At 46.0% G+C, this 20145-nt stretch overlaps 1 protein-coding gene across 4 annotated transcripts in view; it reads left to right on the top strand.

Moving 5' to 3' along the window:
• The window catches only part of FAM169B (Protein), a 210696-nt gene that overhangs the window by 130148 nt on the left and 60403 nt on the right, over positions 1-20145 (top strand). Inside the window, exons 8-9 of one of the 4 annotated variants that reach the window (XR_011439019.1) lie at positions 4965-5093; positions 11201-13261. The gene's annotated coding sequence lies outside the window, so the exon portion shown is untranslated. Of the gene's footprint in view, positions 1-4964; positions 5094-7348; positions 7479-7615; positions 7751-11200; positions 13262-20145 lie in introns of those variants that run through there. The other 3 variants (XR_011439022.1, XR_011439021.1, XR_011439024.1) reach the window with 3 other exon arrangements.

The following is a 20145-nucleotide window of genomic DNA, read 5'->3' as shown; positions in this document are numbered from 1 at the left end:
TCGCAAGGCACAGAAGCATTTAAATAAGAGATTCCTGTGTAAGTTTCTACTTTGGACCTCATGAGAAAGGATATATGTATTTGAAAATTCTTTGGGTGGACTTGGGGTAGGAAATTTGAAGGGTTTGCTAGATTTAAAAGCTAGAAGCTTGAAATATGGGTATCATGGCTAAAATATGACATAAATTTCTTGAAAAGTGTTGGTTCTTGGAATTGTTAGAATGTCCATAACATAGCCCTGCAGTAGTTCATGTTACTGGGTCCAGCCTCACTGTATATCACACTGTGTCAAAGCATTCATCCATTGTCAGGCTAATTTGGAATAAAATGTCCTATTAATTTAGAAATGTGTCTCAGGACACACGTGTGGCTTTTGAAGGACAGCTCCCAACAACATGCTCTAGAAACACAGAGAAAACTTCCTGCATTGTGAACAAGTCTCTTGGAAGACCAGAGGCGCTGGTCAAGCGTGGATTGCAGGGCTGGCTTCCCTTATTCTCAGGAAGAAAGGAGGAAAGTGAGCATTTGGCTTCTGCTATTTCAATTCTCACCACGACCTTCTAAGATAGGTACTGTTTTCTCCACTTTGCCGCTGAGGAAACTGAGGCTCAGAGGGGTTAGCTCACACACTAGTGAACAAAATAGCCAGGCTAGACCTGCCATTGTGATTCGAAGTCCGTTTTCTTGCTCCTGCACGATATGCTGAATCTGCCGTCATCTGGTTCTCGAGAACAAGTGGTCAAATCAGGGACTGGAAAATCTTGGCTTCCTCACACATTTCCATAGATTTATCTTCCACATTCATGTGTGTGTGTGTGTGTTTATACACACATTAGTGCTCACTATTTAATATATATGATGAAAGTGGATCTTCCATATGCTAATTAACTTTTTGAAAATGTTCATTTCCTACATGAAACATGCAATTGTTGAATATCCACCCAAACTGAAGAATGAGTTCCAGTGTGTTTAGCCAACTCAGTGACTCATGATCTCTTAGTGACATATAGGTAAGTGTATACAGCTGGCATGTTTCCAGCCCTTTGGACTCCACTGAGAATTAGAATTCAGAGGTATGTTTCAACCTTTCTTGCCTTCCCACCACGACTAGCCCAGTTGTTTGTATTCCCAGAATGCTGAAAAGGTGGGGGAATTTTAAAAGGTGGGGAAGATTTTGTTGTAATATGGGCAAATCCTTAATTGGCCCTGCTAACCAGGTGGCTAATTGATGGACCACTGGATTTCAATGGTATAAGCAGCAACTTATAGTTAAATATTTGCACGTGTATCTAATTGCCTATGCAAAATTGTTCCTGCCAAATAGAAGTCTGGTGGAGCCTTCAAAATAACTTGGCATTCAACATGCATTAATATTTCAAACCGTCACTAACACTTGCTGTAGATCCAATTTTACTAATGTGCGTTTTTTTTAAACACCTCCCACTGCAGTGTGTAATTTTTGAATATCTGTAGCATGCTTAGAATACTATCCTAAGGTCCCGGGAACCAAGAATACTGATTGTGAATTCACAGTGCCCACATAACCAGCAGGAAAAAAACCCCCAAATTTGTTAAACAACCAGTTGCTTTTTTTTTCTAAATGATGTAAAAAAACCCGAGTTAACTTCGTGCTACTTCCTTGGAGCATGGAGAGCGACGGTCACTCGGCGCAATGTCATGTGGCTGAGGGCATGGCAGCCGTGATTCGGGCTTTGAGCCATGAATGAAGACCTTCAGGGAAGACGTGCGTTCCCTGCTCTGTGGAGCAGAGGGTTGCCAGAGCTTGCAGCGATGCAGCAGGTGGGGGTTTGGGAGAGTTATTTCCCCCGCCCCAGGACAGGTGGTGAGCTCAGAGCCCAGCGCTGAACCATCCAAAGGCATCCTGCAGGGTGGCAAGGGGCCAAGATGATCCAGGCAGAAGGAGGGAGGACAGAGCAGGCTTAGGGGACGCTAGGAGATGGGCTTGGTGTCTGGCAAGTGCGGGGTCCATGGGAGGTGCTAGGGAGCGAGGTTGGTGAAGACACAGGGACTTGAGATCGTGGAAGAACTTGCAAGTCACACTAAGGACTGTGGACTTTAGCCTGAGGGATTCAGCGGGCGACCCATGCACTTGAACCACCAGGACGCTGTCTCTGAGATGAGCAACTCGTGGGCTGTAGCACTGACACTGGGAGAACTTCATTAACTCTGCCCAGAGCCTGGTGAGCGCCCGGCGATCCATGGACCACGAGGAGTAAATCACCCCGCCCCTCGACCCTGGGGTCTTACCTCTGCAGAGATTGTGAGGTTAAACGGATTGGGAAACATGATTGGAAATTAGAATTCGAAAGCAATATTGGTGCAGCTATACCCTCAGACACGGCGGTGGCCACTCATTTATTTCATTTAACAAAATTTATTTTGTTCGGTGGTTTCTCAACTAGACAAAGTGTCTGGAGACATTTTTGGTCATCAAAACTGGAGTGGGGGTGCTACTGGCATTGCATCTACTGGGTAGAGACCAGGAGTGCTGCTCAGCATCCTGCAGGGCACAGGGCAGCCCCCCAACAATTATCCGGCCCCAAATGTCAATAGTGCTGAGCCTGGGAAACCTTGATTCAGGGCCTGCTAGCTTCTGGACATCGTGCCAATTCCTGGGAATATTGAGGGAAATTGGACTTAACTGGTGATCTTGAAGAGCTTGTGAGCTACAGCAAGGACAGAGTTGCGCGCACACAGCTAGAGGTCACTGAAGAGCTGCGGGCTTGAGTTTCTAGAAACAGGAGCACCTCCCCTTGAGCCCATGCATGGACTAGGGTGTTTGCTTTGCCTTTTCTCACGTGAAAAAACAAGACACGTCCTTCCTGCCTCGCTGGGCCAGCTCCTCTTTCAGCCTGCATGAAGGGAGACCAGCGAGGGCAAGTTGGAACGGGAAAAAAAATTCCAGGGGAAAACAGCCAAGAAAAGAGAGGCCAAATTTAGAGTGCTGTAGCTGTCCTTTAACTTGATTTCTAAATCACATTTTATCTGGAGAGGCAGGCAAGGACATTGACTTAGTTTTTTGCAACCCATGAGTTCTAGGTCAAAGCTGACACATAGGAGGGGCTTGATAATCATTTGTTGAGTTGGTTTGCAATCTGGTCTTGCATGAACTCTCCTACTCTCTCTGCTTGGTGCCCTCTCAGGGGGAATATTTTTACCATGTCCAAGGTTTCCAGATGGTGGTGTACCTCATCCTACAGGGAGCATGCCATCACCATCGAGAAGCATCCTCTGATGCTCTCAGCAACGCATCCTCACGCTCCCTTTGGCCTGCTGTTGCCGTCAGGCTAGTTACTGAAGTCCCTGCTTCCTGCTGACTTTGTCGTGCTGTGGAGAGCAGGCTGCAGCTGCACTGCCAGCCGGGACCCTGACAGCTTCCCAGATGCCTGTGCTCCAAGGACCAGGGTCCCTCCGAGGCTTGAATGGAGGCTCCCACTGCAAGGGCTCCTGCAAACTCAAGTCTGCAGCCACCTGTCTGAGACCCCACTGGTTTCAGAGTCATTTGCTGGCACTGAGTCACAGTAGCAGGTAGAGTGACAAGATGGGGGAAGTGCGGATGGACCCGGGGCCCAAACTGAGGCAAAAGAGTGACATGAATGGGGAAGAAGACGTAAAAATTCCTGCACGCTGGAGAAAGATTATGCTGGCGGACCCGCTGGGTTCCCACTGAGCACAGTTGTAATTGGAATGTACTCTGCAAAGTTTATTGGGTCCTGGAGCGACTTGTTACTGAACTGGTCAATTAATCTATTTTTTTGTTTTTTAATGAGTTAGGGGATTTCCTTTAGCAGAAAATCACCAGGAAGCATGACCGAATGCCCAGAGCTCAGGGAAAGGCTGGCCTTTCCTTCTAGAAAACTCTATTCGACAATTAAAGCAGGAAATGGACTCCTCCTGCTACAGGTGGCGATTGGACTGGGCTGGGAACCAAAGAGCAAGGATCAATCCTGCACAGAGGTGAGCACGGGCTCCCCAGGAGCCGATTCCTCAAGCGGCGGCCTGAGTGTTCGGAAATAAAGCCGTTGGTCTCCCTGCTGAGAGACAAATGATTTCTATTTAAAAACCTGCTTGTTCCACGCAGCAACTCCCAGTGTAGCAATAATTAATGATATAGGAAGGTTAAGAAAGACCTTCTGCCGGAATCCCTCTGCTCCAGGCATGAAATTGGATTAAAGTGAAGATAAACTTAGACATGAAATCTGTTGAGGAAATCAGTAATTATGTGGACACGCGCACATTTGGAGCTATTTGAGTAAGTCAGGTGGATGAAGTGTCCGTAGTGCCGTCCCAGGCTTCGCTGTGGCCCAGCCCTTTGGGCCTCAGTGGCAATGAACTGTCAGAGAAGATGCTAACCAGGGCCTTGTACCCACCTTAGTCCCAACTCTGGATTTAATTTTTTTCCCAAAATGAAGTTCCGTGGGCCTTTTGGATACGCTCTATGCTGGCTGCCTGCCTAATATGCATTTCTCTTCTTCTTTGCTAACAGATTTTTTTTTCAGGGGGACAATGTACAGACCAAAAAGTCATTTTCCAGGCAGTCTGGCTGTTGCGGGTGGCTGTGTGACATGGTTCTGGCCAAAGAAACTTAAGTGGAAGTCTATTGGGTGGGGCTTCTGGAAACATTATTTGTTTCCCCTGATATGAAGGGACAGAGTCAACTGACTGGCACGTGCCTTTAGCCCTTTGCCTTTTGCCCTCCCCTACTGCTCTTTTCCCTGCCTGGAACAGCAATGGAAGAGCTGGAGGTTGGGCAGCCATTTTGCAACCATAAGGATAAAATTTCTGTCCTAAGGATAGTGGAGATGGCAGTGAGAAAGAGCCTGGCTCCGTTGTGGTTCCTTTGGGTAAAGAGGAAAGAGAAGGCCCAGCTGTTAGGCATCTTAACTGATCAAGCCCCAAGCCATGAAGTTTAGATTTAGAATTAAATCTCTTTTTTGACTTCAGGCATAGAACAAAAGAAAATCCAATTGCCTGCAGCATGGTGATCCCATCTGGACGACTCTGAGGCTTCCCGGGCCTTCCTTGAGGAAGAAGACGTGTGTCGCCTATCTGGCCACTGAGAGCATGAGCTGGGTGAGCTGTGGTGCATTCTGTGTGCCAGGGAAGGGTGGAGGAGGAGGTGTTGATGGCTTTCTCTAGTGTGCGGCTGAGGCACGTGGCTCTTTTGGTCCTCTCCGGGCCTCCTCAGTCACCCTCAGTGAGTCACATGTCTGCTGCTAGGGGCCCATTGGTTCCCTTTGCTCTGGATTCTGAGTTGAACAGGAGGCATCCTTGTATCAATGCTTTTAGAACTAATAGAAGAAAAGTCTTCAGTCCCTCGCCTTGCGCATGTCCCAACGTCACTGTCTAGACAGAGAGGACTGGGTTTCTGCACCAGTTCTCCTTGCCCTTAGAAAGCTGCTGTTGGATCCAGGCACAGCTGAACCAGAGGATGTCTCCCTCCTTTGAGGCCCCTCTGTGAAGGCCCCACCATAGTTTCTCACGGGCTTGGGCTACCTTCTCAGGGAGCCACACCTCTCCTTGCCTCTCTTTGTGATGGGCTGGCTCTGGGGCCGGGTGGGGGAGGCTGAGGTGTGGGGCCATGTGCTGAGCAGGCTCTTCTGGGTTTGGGTAGGGAACAGCTTTCAGGCCAGGATCCTCCTGAGAAACCTATCTCCACCAGAAGAAATCATCAGCCGTCTCACACTTCCTGGACATGGTCAAAGCCCTGCCTTGGCCAGGGGGTCCAGTAATTGGTCTTTAATCATTTAAAGCCCACACTTCCATGCATTGCTTTAATTCATCCTTGAAACAACCCGTGAGCTCACACGAGGAAACTGAGGCTGTAAGAGGTCCCATATTTGGGCCAAGATGACAAAGTTGGTCCTCGGCAGAGCTGGGACCGAGTTCAGTGGAACCTTCTTCCTTCTCCCCCTGCTGCCTCCACATCAGCTCCCCTCTCCTCTCCAGACATCCCCTCCTGTGGTCACAGGGACTGTTGGCAGAGCTGCTGGCACTCACATATCCAGTTTTCCACTCCTTCCTGGACACACAACGAAACGACTCTTTCCCAGGCCTCCCTTTGTAGCAGATGATGCAATGAGTTCAGGCCAATGATATGGGCAGACACGATTTTTGCTACTTTTAGTCTTGGCCACTAAAATGTCCTATGTAATGTGGACTCTGAAAATGGAGGATCCAGAGGGACTTTGAGAAGGCCCAATGGCAGAGCCACAAGATAAAAGTGTCTGAGAAGATAAAGGTGCTTAGAATAGAGCTGCCCAGCGTACACTGGTCTGTCACACCAGTGAGAAATTTGGGAACTGTTTGTTACAGCAGCAAGTGTTAATAATCCTGACTAATATAGGCTGCTTGGGTTGCCGACGCACAAATGTCCGTACTGGATCTTGTAAAAGTTATGACTGGTTCGTGGGAAGGCACCATGTCCCAGATATTCTGTGATGGGTGTAAGTTTTTTATGGAGACATTCTCGTGCAATTTGAGATTCCTATGACCACATGTCTCTGAAGACGGTTGACAAGCTCTATGGCTTTAGAGATGGAGCCACTAAAGCATGGACACAGCCTGCAGCCCCCAGTTATCAGGTCTGTCTGTCTTTCGTTTCCTAGAATTTTCCGCTAATGTTACCTTTAAGCCCCAAACTGAATTCCTCCTTGGGTTTTTCATGAATTTCTTGCAGCCACTTCCTGAATCCAGCTTGCAGGGAATCATTCTCAAGTTGTGGAAGTCGCTCTAGCACCTTCGTCACCTCCTGCCACCCTCCCGATCACACACACATACACACACAGGCGCACACTCACTGAGTTCAAGGTTGCATATTGTTTTGTTTTGATCCCCAATAGTGGTGTGTTTGAGACTGTGTGTTTATATCAGAGAGCAAGTTAGTTCACTTCCGAAATTCAGTCTCTTCATGTGGAAAGTGCAGATAAAACTACCCCCCCGCCCCGGGTTGTCGTGAGGATGGAATGTGATAATGTATACGTATGCAAAAGCACTGGGCGCTGAGCGTATGGGCTCCGCCAGCAGGAGAGCTGATGTTGAAGTGCATAGACTCATCTACACCACTGAATCAGAGGGCAGGGCAAATCCAGAGACCCTTAACTCGCTTAATAGCAGCTTGATAAGTAAGTATGTAATGAGAAAAGATATAATCTGAGAGGAATTGCAGCTGACGATCTGCTCCCATCAGCCTATTTTTTAAAAAGAGAATTTTAATGTTTATTAAAGAATTAACATTTTATGGGGATTGCAGGACTTTTCTCCTATCTTTTGCTTTACCTTTTATTCTCTGTTTCAGTTAAAATCTACTTTCTATCATTTCCTCCCAGGCAGGTTAGTATATACTATGTGGCTTGTTTTAAGTGAAAAGTCCCGTAAATTGGAACACATTTATTATTTATGGCGGTAGAAGGCTTCCCTTCGCACGCTCTAGCAGTACCCTGATGACACAAGATCGGAAGCTGAATTTAGAATAAACGTTCCTCTCCGTGCCTGCAGCCACGACCTGCTGTCCTTTTGGGATGTTCCATGTGGAGTGTTGCTTGACGGTACCTCGGGTCTTCCTTTTCATTGCATTTTAACTTTGCTGCTCCTAGCATCAGTGGAAGTGGCCAGACCTGAAAGCTCTTACATTATGTATCCAAAGAAAGATTTTGGGGACCTACTAATTCTCAACCACTTCAGCGGGCAAGAGGAGAGCCTGGAAACAAATGGGTTTGGCGAGCGGCCAGGCTGTGAAGCCAGGATGCCGTTCATTGGCAAGGACCTGCATCTTGTGCCCTGATGCGGTTCTACTTTGTGGACAATTTCTGTATCTGACTTTGGATGGCTTCGGGATCCTAGGGGTTATTATTCTGTTCACTCGAGCAGTGACTCAGAGACACTGAGTAATGTATAACCGGGAGGCAACGCTGGGGGTCCTTCTCGTAGGGTCTTGATTCTCCCTGCACGTTGTTTCTATTCCTGACTCTTGAGGTTTGCATTTCAATCCCATCAGTGAGGAAATATGAACGCAGAAAAATACCTATCTCTTTCTTTTGGAGCAGAAATCACACTCTGGCACGTGTCGTGTGAATTTCTTGTCTCTGAGTGCAGAGTCTTGGGCTTCTTAGCTGCTCCATCATTCTTCTCTGGTCCACGCTTCCCTCCCAGCCGCCATCTTGTTCCCTGCTCAGGGCTCCTGTTGTCAAGGAGAGAAGTGGGGGGAAGTTTCTGGGTGTTCTGTCTCTCCCCCTTGTCCTTGTTTTTTCCTTCTTCTGGAAAATAACTTTTATTTTCTTAATACAAAAATATTACATGCTTCTGCACTCAGAGAGGATTCCCTGGCAGAGTTTAAACTGGGATGGAGACATGGCAGTGCCTGATCAACAGGTGGGACCATGCGCCTGCCTCTCACTGGCAGCCCTGCCCGGCCCCCTGCCACACCTCTGTCGATCTATTTGTGTGAATTTCCTATTAATTAGGAGGCTTGCAAGGGGAGAGGAGATACCTTAAACCAGAGCATTGAATTACAAGAGCTGCCAAAACTCACCTGGCCTTCCTCCGTGCCATCCTGTTTTGGAATTGCATCTACTTTCCCAGACCATCTTCCAAATGAGCAGTTTGTAAAGGGTGGTCCGAGGACCCCTGGGGATCCCCAAAACTCTTTCTCCCTTTTCCAATAAGGTATCTGTGTGAGGCTGGATTTTCTTCGTATACTTCAACCAAACAAGACATTGCAACAGATTAAATGCAAAAGCAGGCCCAATGATACAGCTGTCTTTTACAAAGCCAGAAGTTTAGGAGATTTGCAGAATGTAAAACAATGCCCCTCTTCTCATTTTTGTTTTGTTTTGGGAAATATAGTTGTTTCTTTAATAAAAATATGTTACTTATGTTAACATGTAATGAGTTTACTATTGTTATTTTAAATGAAATAATAAATATATTAACATTTCTCAGTTTTAATTTTTAATACAGTAAATATCGATAGATACAACCTACATAAACAAAATTGCTTTGGGGTCCTCAATAAGTTTTAAGTGTGTAAAGGGATCTTGAGACAAGAAAGCTTGAGAATAAGTATCCTAATTATTTCTTCCAGTGCACCAACAAGTATTTCTGTGCCTTAAAATCAATGGTTGTTTGGGAGCACCCTAAATGTCCATCAACTATAATGGATAATAAATGATGATATATTTATAAAATGGAATACTATACAGCAATGAACAGGAATAAACTACGGCTGGTATGTGTTGAGTGAAAGAACCCAGGCACAGAAGAATATGTATTTTAGGTTTAAAAATGGTACAAATTAACTGTAGTGTTTAGGGATGCATATATGGGTGGGAAAAGTAGAAAGAAAAGCACGGAGGTGATGCTTTAAAAGTTAGGACTGTGGTTGCCTTCGTGGGGCAGAGGGAGGGCTGTGAATGGGAAGGGGTGTGGAGGAACTTCTTGGAATCGGCAGTGCATAACTTCTGTACAATGAGGTTTTATGCGTTTCTCTGTATGTGGGTCTGCTGGTTATTAACCTATTGTTTTTGAGCTCTAAACCTACCCTTTTTACACCTTTTTCAATGCTAGGGATGGCACCCTGGAACCACACTCTCCTTTGCCAAATGGCTCAGTTACACATTGTCTCTGGAGAGAGGCTGGAGGGCTGGCAGACAAAGGAGGGACTTTGTCCTTCCAACATCCCCGAAGCCACACTTCCTCACCTGCCAGGTCCGTCCAGCTGATTCCAGCAGCAGCTGATTCCAATCTGCAGCCTTTTAGGCTGCTGGAACCTGCCTCATTGTCCCTCCTCAGAAGTCACAGCACCGGCCAGCAAGGCTCCTAGTCCAAATGGAGCAGTGGCCTGCTCTCGAAGGCCTGATTGCCAGCTCTGCAGGACCCCTCCTTCCAGCTTCTAAATTTTCACAATCCCAGCCTCTGTCTTTTGTCCCTGCAGCCCTAGGGCTAGTAACTGCTTCCTACATGTAGCTGCTTTCTATGGAAAACACTTATAGGTTATTATTAACTGAAGTTATTAAATGGTATTGGGTCCTGTTGTTGTCATTTACATTTTATTACCAAACTTTAGAGCCTGGAGGAAATGCTTAGGAATCTCATTTGGGAGATGTTCTAGGTATTACTTCTGTGAAAACTGCACGTCCACCTTTTTTTTTTTTTCATTCTCAATAATCAAGAAAAAGAAAACGAATTTAGTTAGCATCACTATTTTTTTTTTTAAAGATTGGCATCTGAGCTAACATCTGTTGCCAATCTTCTTTTTTTTTCTTCTTCTTCTCTCCAAAGCCCCCCAGTACATAGTTATATATTCTAGTTGTAGGTCCTTCTGGCTCTGCTATGTGGGATGCCATCTCAGCATGGCTTGGTGAGCAATTCTATGTCCACACCCAGGATCCGAACCAGCGAAATCCTGCGCTGCCAACGTGGAGCACGTGAACTTAACCACTTGACCACGGGGTGGCCCCATAGTTAGCATCACTTTATATTAAAATAATTGGGGCCAGCCCTGTGGTGTAGTGCTCAAGTTCAGCACACACTGCTTTCACTGCCTGGGTTTGCAGCTTTGGTTCCTGGGCACAGATCTACACCACTCATCAACCATGCTGTGGCGGTGACCCACATATAAATTGGAGGAAGATTGCCACAGATGTTAGCTCAAGGCTAATCTTGCTCAAGCGAAAAAGAGGAAGATTGGCAACAGATGGTAGCTCAGGGCTAATCTTCCTCAGCAAAAAAAATAAATAAATAAAATTAAAAAAATTGATGTGGTTCCTGTCTCCTGACTAAATCTTTGAAATGATACAGAAAATGTTTCTGGGATTGACCTCAGGAAAGAGATCCTCACAGATGGGATTTGGGGCGTGATTTGATTGTGTCCTTAGACTTGAATTCAGCACTGCACTCCTTGCTGTGGCGTGTAGTGGTGTCATGAGTCATCAGAGTATCCCCTGCAGTGGCTTGTAATGAGATGCTTCCTGAAGGAAAGGCCGCGGGGATCAAGCGGCTGCTACACTTGCTGTTTGTCAGTAAGGATGACAGCAAGGACTGTGAGCATGGGATGGAAGTTTCTCAATGTGCTGGAGCACTTACAGGAAGGAAAACAACACACTCAGGTCTTTAAACTCTCAGTTCAAGTCTTGATCAGAGAACCAGAGAGCTTCTAGAATGACTCTCTCTTTTTCTTGTAGACCCTGGGCTGACCTTGCTGAAAATCAGACAGAGTATTTAATTGTGCAGGATGCAGAATCACAACCTAAAATGAATTCAAAGCTATGGCAAGTGTCTCATGTGAAATTTAAGGTGTTCTTTGGGAATGAGTGGGACCCTGAGGCCCGGTATGGGGACATCCGGATGGATTCAGATGAAGCTGATAATACTGAAGTCCTGAGACACTTTGATCCTTCCTTGTTGGTGGAAGAAGCTTGTCATCCGTGTCTGAGGAGACCAGGCTCTTATTGCTGCAGACACTGTAATAATCTCACCCAGGGAAGTGGCCTGGCGAGGGAGGCTACCTGCCCTCCCTAAAACCTAACCAACCACCTCTCGTTGCTCAGCATGCTCCAGAGAGCAAGTACAAAGCCTGCACAGGAGGAAACAGCCTATGTTTCAAAGGAATTGCAAGGTTTTGATAATTTATATTACCAGAAACCTGGGGAGTTTGGGTAGTAATGTATTTTAAGTATTTAATGTATTTAAAGAAGACAGGGTGTGACACTGGAGGACCAAATTTCTTTTTATGGTTGCACTTACCAGAGAGCCAGGAAATTGTCTGTAACTAGAATCGGCTCTCATGGTTTGTCTGCTTGGATGACTAAAGCTTAGACCCAGTGGTGGCCCGCGCTTAATGGCAGTGAGAAGCCGGAACTTCCTTGGCATAACATTGAGGAAGGGATCCTAAGTCTTAGGGAGATGGGAATGTTGCAGTGGACTTATTTTGTGAAAACTTCACCCTCCTGTCCCCACTACATCCCTTAAGAGAGCCCAGGGCACCTTCCCCTGTTAGGGGTCTGAGAAATGCAGGGGTGAGGGGAGCACTAGCGTTGATGATGGGAGCCGTTTGATGACAGGACATGCTGCCGCTCAGGGGGGCTCTCGGGCTTCCCTGGGGACGATGGGACTCCAGAACAGCAGAGGTCAAGTGCAACCCTTACCTCCAGAGACAAGGTGGGCTGTGCTGGAACAGATGGCATGCCCCCACCAGGGTCTTCAGCGGCGGCTAATGATCACATGGCATCCTTAAGAATGAAATAGATGGGCAGCCTACTAAAATGTATCTGTGTTATGGGGGACACTCCAGGTCTGCTGGCCACAGGTGCCAGAGTAGAGAGTCTGGTCTCTCACTCCAATCCTGGGCCTAAGCCAGCGCTCAGATCCGGAGCCCCTGGATTGAGGGGAGGTAGGGTCCCCTTGAGGACAGTTACACTGTCACAAGTATAGCCTGTAAATCTTCCTCCAAGCCTTCTCTAAAGGGACATGGGGTCATTGCCAAGGGTGATGCCACACTGAGGGAAGAGAAGTACATAGGCCCTTCAGGATTTCCTGACTCTGAATTGATGCCAATTCCCAGGGACCCAAAATGCCACTGGGATCCCCTTGTCAAAGTAGGGGCTTATGGTGTTCAGTTTATAAATGGAGAACTGAGCCAAGTTCTAATCACAGGGGTCCCAGGAGGTCTGTGAACTCATGCTGCGGTTGTCTCTCCAGTTCCAGAAGATAAAATCAGGACATAGGTACTCAGCAGTGGGCAGAATTCATAAACGAACTCTTTATGCTGGGAAGTCTCTGGAACTTCCCCTTCCCACTTCAGTAGTAAACCAAAAGCTACACCGCAGTCCCGACTCTGATCTGACACGAGTGCCACCCCAGAAGACTTGAAGATGTAAGCGATGCTTGCTGCATACTTGCTACAGTCCCACGTAACTCACTTTTTGGTCTGTGCATGCGGTGGCTGGATCCTGGAGAAGGAGTGTGAACAATCCTGTATTTAATCGAGTGGCGACTTCCAGTGCAGCTGCTGTTCCAGATGTGGTGTTTTATTTTGGAGCAAATCAACACAGCTCCTGATACTGGTATGTGGCTGTTGACCAGATAAAGGCTTTTTCTCTAGCCTATTTGCAAAGGCAATCAGAAGATTGCTTTTACCTTACGGGGCCAAATCATACCTGACTGATACAGTGTGTTATAGTCCACCTTGAAAGTTTTTAAAAATAAAAATAATACAACTCCTACCTCTACAAATAAAATCACAATTCTCTGTGTTGTTAATGTCTCATGAGAAACTGGCTGGAGAGATTTTCATTGGAATCAGAAGGTGTGTTTGAGATGGTTTAACTTCAAAGATGGGTGGCATAGAATGACAACATTTACTTCGGGGGCCAGGGAGCATGTCACTAAGGTAGGTGCCTTCAATTATGATACACTAAGAGGCCTGCCCACTGCCAGCCAGGACACACAGCTGTGTATTCATGGGCCGTCGGTGGGGAAAACAAACCGCGTGTCTGCGTACAGGCCCTTGTGCAGAGCATCCGAATTTCGGGCTCTGGGTCAGGATCAAGCTGCTGCTCACAACCACATCCCAGTGCTGGGTGCTCCAGAGCCAGGCGCGCAGGGCTTCATTTCATGATGGCGCTTGACGCTGGAGCAGCTCTGGGCAGGCTTGGCTTGCGAGTGACTTGGTCAAAGCTTTCGAGAGTTAGGCAGGGGCCAGCAGCACGCCGTTTTAATCACACAACATCTGGACTAACCAGAACAAACAAACATGCCTATCAGAGCCCGTTAGAGACTGTCCTATGCAGGATGCGCTCTCCTTTTTGATGGAGCCAGTGGAAGAGTTAGAGGCTGGGAGACAGCTCTCAAGCAGTTAGACTGACCTCATACCCAAAGCAGGAGTAAGTCTGCAAAATGCAAAACTGTGCACATAACCACCAGTGAGAAAGGATGGGAGGCACCTTCATCTCCTCACCTTTGGATTTGAAAGCGATTCCTTTGACTCCCATAACCCTTAGGGGTTCCCTGCATCTTAGTTCCTACCGCACTGTTCTGTCTTTATACTGGGGCCGGTCCAGTGGCGCAGCGGTTAAGTTTGCATGTTCCGCTTCAGCGGCTCGGGGTTCGCCGGTTCGGATCCCGGGTGTGGACATGGCACCTCTTGTCAAGCCATGTTGTGGTAGGCGTCCCACATATAAAGCATATAAAGTAGAGGAAGATGGGCACGGATGTTAGCTCAGGGCCAGTCTTCCTCAGCAAAAAGAGGAGGATTGGAAACTTTCTGGGCTGCTCTGCTGCCAGACTGTGAGCTAGCAGAGGGAGGTGCCCTCTTTCCATTCCCAGGCCCTGGCCACAGTCTGTGCTCACTCAACACTTTCCCAATGGAAAAGCTTTGTTTCTCTTGTATCTTCTCTCTCTGCACCGACAGCCTCTTACTCTATAGACAGACAGATTCTCTCTCTTTTAAGATGATTGGGATAGAGGAGAACAGTTTAGAATTATGTTTTTCTGTTCTAGTTTTATCTACAACGCATCTCTAAAGAATTGCCAATAATCTCTCCAATGGCTAAAAAAGATTCTAAGTCATTTGGATTTTAAAAGGTAGAACCAATGGGATTTTTATTTTGTTTATTTTATTTTTATTTTGTTTCTGAGGGAGGACACTGGGCAGGATATGTCAATACAAAGTTAGGTCCCCTCAGCAGACACTAAGGGATCTGCATCTGGTAAGTGACCGAGTGAGAGGGACTCTGGTTTCCAATGCTAACACTACCCAGAGGCAGGGTTTCAGTGATACTCGGAGGGACTCTGACGTTTCGGGGTTGAGCGCCATCACAGAGAACTTTGCAGGCTTCCTCACATGCCCCTTGGAGAGGTTCCGGTGGGAAATGCAGCCTACAGGGTTGCAGATCTTTTGCTTAAGTAAAGCTCCCCTCTAAATGAGTAAAAATCCTGCACCATTGCTGTCTTTTCTGTTGTCGTGCCTCCATTTTTTGTGCCCTTAATTTGTTAGCTCATCTAATTCTCAGAAGGTTCCACGTGGTGAGCAGTATTTACCCCAACCTTGAAGGTGAGGGACTGAGGCTCAGAAGGGGTACAAAAACTTCCCCAGCGTCGCCCAGAAGGGAGGTGGCTGAGCGGATTCCACCAGGGCGTCTGACTCCTCCTCCCGTGGTCCTGCTGCTTCTCCACCAGCTCGTAGAGAAGAGCTTGGGCACCCTCAGGACAGTGGCTCTGGGTGGGAGGAGGGTCCCAGGCATGGGCTGGAAGAACACGGCAGCTCCGCGGAGGTTGTTCCACATCCTGTGGAAAGATGAGGATGGCCTTCATTCTCTGTGGCCACTCCGCGGCTCTCAAGAACTGGAGTGTCCTGCTCAGGCAACTTGGGACATTCGCTTAGTCATCTGGGCCCCAGTTTCCTTCCTGACCATAAATGAGGATAAATGGTGCCTCCTCTAGGCATGCTGTGGGATTAAATGAAACGACGAATTAAAAAAACTCACTAAAGAGACGCTTTCAAAAGATGGCAGGAGTCATAGTTTATGATCATTTAGTTGGCGACTCTCTCTCTAACTGAGAATGTGCGGCACCCAAGTTTCCATTTCTTTTTTGTTTTTTTATTGAGATAAGATTAGTATATAACATTGTATAAGTTTCAGGTGTACAACATTATAAGTTAACATCTGTATACACAACAGCGTGCTCACCACCAAAAGTCTGGTTACCATCCATCCCCACACAAATGACCCCTTTCACTCATTTTGCCCTCCCCCCAATCTCCCTCCCCTCTGGTAACTACCAATATGTTCTGTGTATCTACGAGTTTGCTTTTGTTTCCATTTTATTTGCTCATTTGTGTTGTTTATACATTCTGCATGAGTGAAATCACTGTATTTGTCTTTGTTCATCTGACTTATTTCACTTAGCATAATGCCCTCACGGTTCATCCATGTTGTCACAAATGGCAAGATTTCATTCACAAATGGCAAGATTTCATTCTTTATGGCTGAGTAGTATTCCATTGTTATACATAGACCACATCTTCTTTATCCATTCATCCATTGGTGGTCACTTAGGTTGTTTCCATATCTTGCCTATTGTGAATAATGCTGCAATGAGCGTACTGGTGCATGTATCTTTTCAAATTAGTGTTTTCGTGTTCTTTGGATAAATACCAGAAGTGAGATAGCTGGATCATATGGTAGTTCTGTTCTTAATATTTTGAGGAATCTCCAAAATGTTTTCCATGGTGGCTGCACCAATTTACATTCCCACCAGCAGTGTATGAGGGTGACATTTTTCTCTCCATCCTTGCCAACACTTGTTATTTCTTGTCTTTTTAATAGTAACCAAGGCTCCGTTTCACTGGGGACTAGTTGATTTCTTCAAGAGAGGGCATTTGGGAGCAATGGAGTTGCCTCTGTGGTAGTGTCTAATGGTTTAAATCGAGTGTCTCTGTATGTCTTGAAACCATGACTTTGAGATATTGTCAGAAACAGTCTATTTTAGTCAATCACCAAGTTTTAAACTTTTTAAAGTTTAAAAAGGGAAAGATTTTTTTCCCCTTGGGGTTTTATATCCTATCTTTGTACTGACATGAGTGTCATAAATATGGAAATGTTTATCTGGACTTACATCCATATAGATATAAGATAGATAAAACACTTGGCAGAATGGGCTTTTTCCACCCTTGCATCCCTTTTCTTTTCTCTGCCTTGCTTCTTTACCTAAAACATACATATTTTGGTAAGAGTTAGAAAGAGGCTATATCACTATCGTTTATCTAAGCTCTGTTATAAGAGCCAGCCGAGGTTGTCAGGAGAAATGATGGTGGTCCTGCAGACGTTTCATTCTGAAGGAATGTCCTCCTAGACACCCCGCCGAGCAAGGATGGGAAAGATAAAGAACTGAATGTGGTGTGTGGCCATGATCATCCAATGGTGAGATCTTTCTGGAAAAGGACTGTACCTACAAGCACTTTTAGGCCTTGCTCACACAACTTAGAGGCAACAAATACAACCTTAATATCTGTCACCAAGTATTTAAAAAATGGATCCAAGTGGGTTTCTCTTTTATCTGTCACAAGTAGGCATAGCATATTCAAGTCAGTTAAATTTTACAATTGGGAGTAGCAGATAAACTATACACCCTTCAATAATTTTAAAGATATCAACTGCATGAGCATACACTTCACATTCACATGTCATAGGATGAAATGTCTTTCTGTGGCTGAGGACTCAGAAATCTTAGGGCCTCCGGGTCACGTAGGGACACCAGCTTTCACAGCCTGGGAGAGCACAGGGCTCATAGCCATGGTTTAGTTCAGGGAGTTTTGGGTTCCTCTCTGTGGGATTCTATAAAAAATGGAAGATTTAAACTGGGCATTTATGCTGTATTAGTTTGCTAGGGCCACCATAACAAGGTACTACACTGGGGTGGCAGAGAACAATAGAAATTTATTGTCTCACAGTTCTGGAGGCTGGAAGTCCAAAATCAAGATTTTGGTGGGGCCATGCTCCCTCTGAAGGGGCTGCGGGATGAGGGATTAAGGGGAAGACATGTTTGTGGCCTTTCTCCCAGCTCTGGTAGCCTCAGGCTTGATGAGATCATGTCTCTTCACATTGTCTTCCCTTTGTCTGTGTCTCTGGGTCCAAATTTCCCCTTTTTAAAAGGACACCAGTGATGTTGAATTAGGGCCCACCCTAATGACCTCATTTTAACTTGATTATCTCTGTAAAGACCCTATCTCCAAATAAGGTCACATTCTGAGGTCCTGGAGGTTAGGACTCACATATCTCTTTTGGGGGGTACATTATGGAGTCCATAACAGATGCTTTTAATAGATTGGAGCTCTGGATAAGATTTCTTTAAAAAGGAAGCTCAGCGCTAAGTATTTTGAAAGTCTGCTATCTGAAAGGTGAGGAAACTAAGGCCTATCGAGGTAAACGACCTGTTCACGTTATACAGTTTATGTGGCAGATTTGGGATTCCAGTCCCGGGCCTGGGCCGGCTCAGTGTGCTGTCCACGCACAGCAGGAGCTGCCAAGCTAGTTAATAGAAAGTTCTGATTGCTAGCATAGCTGCGAAACCAACTTCATTCTTTAAAGTTTTTATTAGTCTTTTTCAAAAATGTCCCTTTTAATTGGAGAATTTGACATCGACATCCTGTTGGCTGGAAAGAGCCTAAGGCAACGTAAAGTAATTGTCTTTCATAGAAGAGTTCAGAAGTACATTTGATCATCTCTGTCAGCTGCCGAAAAACGTTCATTCCTTACTGGAATAATTTTGAAGTGAAAAGACAGAAAACAATCCAATGGTTAATGACGTACAATCAATACCGAATAGAAAGAACATAATATTGTTGTGGGGCTTCTTCTTTTGTTTCTTTATTCCCATTCCACTTCCTTTTTTTCATTATATGACAAGACTCATTGACAGATGCTAATTGGTGGGATTCAGAACTTCTGGGAGAATGGAAGCCAGTGTGGAAGTCCCGTGTTGTTTTGATTCTCTTGTGACAGTTTGCGAATGTGGAGACCCATGGAATGAAAGTAATCAGCTGGTGAGATTTCTCTTGTTAAGCTAAGATCTGTGTTGTACTGTTTGGCATAAAGGACAGCCTGAGATCTGTCCTGGAGGCCAATTCTTTGGCATGTGAGGTGATGGATGACATTTGTCCTGAGTGACCCCTGACGTTCTCTCCATATCCCCTCCTGCTGTTGGTCGTTAGGCACCCGAGGCTCTCCTTGTTCACTTCCTGGATCACGCCCGGGGCACTCTGGGAAGATGGCAGCTTGCATGCACATCTCTGAGGTCCTCTTTCTCTTTTGAGTAAAACAAGGACTGATGACCAGTGCAGGCATGGCCGTGAGTTTGTCTGAGCTCCCTGTGGAAGATGGAGGTGGAGGGGGGCGTTCTCCATGTCCTAGGGTGAACCAGGAGGGCCCAGTGCAGAGCGGAAGGCCCTCCTCTCCCAGCAGCTCAGAGGGAAGACAGCAGACACTGTGCCAGCTGAGAAGGCCTGGTCAGCAGAGGCCTGGGCCCTCCCTAGGGATCCCCCTGAACCTTCTGCTATGAGGAGAGCTGACCCTGGATTGCTAAGGGGCGCCATACAGAGGCCAGATAACTACCTGTGGGCTTCTGGGTTGGGAGACAACTTACTGGGTGAGTTGGAATAAACCTAAGAGTAGTGAGCTTCCTTCGGTGTTCCTCAGCTGAGAAGTGAGTCAGCTTGGATGTTCCAAGAAGAAGCTGCCAAGATGCATTTAGAAGTGCAAGATATTTGGGGGTTAATGCTTGTGAAAGACAAAGAGAAGAAAGAGCAGGACTAGGCAGGGAAAGCCTTCAGACCCTCATGGGGGCTGCTTTCTGTGTCAGAAGACGGGAAGGAAGAAGGATTGAGATGCAGCTCCGAGAAAGTCAGCCAACCCAGTGTGAAGCTTCAGTGCAAAGACTGCCTGTAGTGTCTGGATGGGACAGAAATGGCCAGGCCTGTACCCCCACTGGGCTCGGTCACTGACTGGGAGCTGCCTGAGGAGAATATGACCTCAGCATGAACCCTGCGGCGGGACCTAAAGGCACTGCAGCTGAAGGCTGTCAGCTAATTGCACAACTGGTGGAAAATTCTTACTGAAGAATCTTGAATGAATGAACAGAGACAGGAGACAGAGATGAACATGGGTATACATACATATATATTTCTCCTCTCTCTCTCATGTATCTGTATCTATGTTTATATCTACATAGATAATTTCAATGGCATGCACTTGAACAAAAGAAGCTTTTCTAGAATTTAAAACCAAAATGTTCAATTGCAAAAATGTTCTATATTTATGTGCCTATGTAATATATATTGTATGTTATATATAAAATATACACATATACACAAATATATAAATATACATGTATATACACATGCACAGATAGTCACATATGTATATTACAAGTAGTGTGTGTGTGTAGACATTTATATTTGCATAGACACGGTGAAAGGTGTGCAAAGACCAGTGCATATGTGAGAGTGTGCTCATCTCAGGGGTGAGAACAAAGGGATGGTTTGTGTGCATGTTAATTATTAATATTTTCTTTTACAACTTTGAGTTGTATGCTTGTTACAACAAAGTATTTGTGCATTAAAATTTTAATT

The sequence above is a fragment of the Equus caballus genome, chromosome 1 (genome assembly GCF_041296265.1).
Source record: "Equus caballus isolate H_3958 breed thoroughbred chromosome 1, TB-T2T, whole genome shotgun sequence".
Classification (NCBI taxonomy): Eukaryota; Metazoa; Chordata; class Mammalia; order Perissodactyla; family Equidae; genus Equus; species Equus caballus.
Note: the sequence above shows the minus strand (reverse complement) of the source record. Positions and strands in the feature narration are given on the sequence as shown.